This window comes from Callithrix jacchus, chromosome 1 (genome assembly GCF_049354715.1).
Source record: "Callithrix jacchus isolate 240 chromosome 1, calJac240_pri, whole genome shotgun sequence".
NCBI lineage: Eukaryota > Metazoa > Chordata > Mammalia > Primates > Cebidae > Callithrix > Callithrix jacchus.
Window position 1 is genome coordinate 76,192,950 of NC_133502.1, and position 1,997 is coordinate 76,194,946.

At 41.8% G+C, this 1,997-nt stretch overlaps 1 pseudogene; it reads right to left on the minus strand.

The window, feature by feature from the left end:
• Positions 1-1,534: 1,534 nt before the first annotated feature.
• Positions 1,535-1,663, minus strand: LOC118148432 (small nucleolar RNA SNORA26; annotated as a pseudogene).
• Positions 1,664-1,997: the final 334 nt, after the last annotated feature.

Below are 1,997 nucleotides of genomic sequence, written 5' to 3' on the forward strand. Positions count from 1 at the left end.
TATTCAGCCATAAAAGAAGAAAATCCTGTCATTTGCAACAACATGGATGAAACTGGAGGACATTGTGCTGAGTGAAATAAGCCAGGCACAGAAAGAAAAATAACACATGATCTTACTTATGTGAAATCTAAACAAATTAAATACATAGAATCAGAGAGAAGAATTGTAGTTATTCAGGGCTGAGAGTTGTGTGTGGGGAATGGGGAGATGTTGGTTACAATGGACAAAGTTTCAGTTAACAGGAATAAGCTCTTGAGATTATTGAACAACATGGTGACTATAGCTAATAATAATGCATTGTATACCTGAAAACTGCTAGGAGAATGTTCTTGCCACTAAAAAAAATGACAGTGGCTAGAAAATAATGCTAGAGGTGATAGACATATTGATTGGCTTTACTTAATCATTCCAGGATGCACACATATGCGAAAAAATCATGTTTTTTTCAGACAGGGGCTCACTGTTTCCTAGGCTAGAGTGCAGTGGTGTGATCACAGCTTATTGAAGCCTAGACCTCCCGGGCTCAGGCAGTCCTCCCACTTCAACCTCCCCAGTAGCTGGGACTACGGGTGTGCACTACCACTCCTGGATAATTTTTTTTCTTTTGAGGCAGAGTTTTGCCATGTTGCTCAGCCCATGTTTCTCCAACTCTCAAGCTCAACCAATCTGCCTGCGTTGGCCTCCCAAAGTGCTGGGATTACAGGCGTGAGCCCCCACAACCAGCCAAATACCGGTTTTACCACCATATATTTGTATACATTTTGATTTGTCAGTTAAAAGAACCCAGCTCTGATATAAGCTCATGTGACTGGGATCTGTACTGAACCCATTTCGTTTTCCTTTCTGTTTCTGCAGAGGAGCTTGACTGGAAAAAGGGGCTGAGAGCTGCTTCTGTTACCAAGGACCTTCCCCAAGGCAGGCATCTCTGGAGATGGTGTGGAGCCCGAGGTAGCTTGTCCAGGCCTTTGATCACCGGGAAAGCCATTGCTCTTCCACATTTCACGTCTGCCGTGGCTTGCTGCTGACACTGCTTTCAGACCTCTGGAATCAGAAAAGGGGGTGACTGTACCAGGGAGCACACATTTGCCTTTTGTGAGAATACTTTTTATGCTCAATTCTTTAAAAAGGTGCCCCCAAATATACATCACCTTAATCCCTATTTCACGAACTATACATGACTAAAGCTTTTGCCCTTCATCCGCTCTATAAAGGTGATTTATTTTTGTTGATGACAAATGAGAGATTCTGGTTTCTCATTATCTGCTTCATGAAAAAACAATATTATTACTAATAAATTTAAATTCACAATTTTATTTCATTTAAAAAATGAACTGATTCAATAAAATAGAATCATCATTTCATTGATGGAGGCAGCTGAGGGATTATCATGTCTAATCCTTAATTTTACCAATGGGGAACCTGAGGCACAGTCTTTGTACAAGCTACTTCTCTCTCCCTTACTAAGCCTGTCAATTCCCTTCTATGAACTGCTTTTAGTTAAAAGATTAGCAAGTAAAACTATTTTTTTTTTTTTTACTATGACTCCAGATGGCATCCAAAGAGGAGTTTCACAGTCTCTTCTGTCTCTTCTCTGGGTTTTATGGAGAATTACTTTACCATTCTGTGTTAGCCTCTTAAAAAAGTGTCTACCTTAAAAGGTCACAGGAAAAGGTGAACGGTATTTTTAAAAGGTGAAATAAGCATATCGAAGTCATACAGGTTGACACATGAGCCAGTGAATGGAATGACTATGTGGCCTTGGAGGGCTGATGGGTCCTCCTGCCTAAAGGGTCCCTTCTGCTGCTGGAGCTCCTGTGCCTGCAATCTGAACGTACAGGACATGGGCAAGGGAATATCAGGGGCCCAAAGAGCGTAATGAGTTAAGAGGTGACGTGGGATCCCGGCCACGCAGGCAATGAGGATGTGTGGAGTTGAGTATGCATCAGGGTGGGGGACTGCCCATAATACATTTAAAATAGTGATTTTCAATGGGTGTT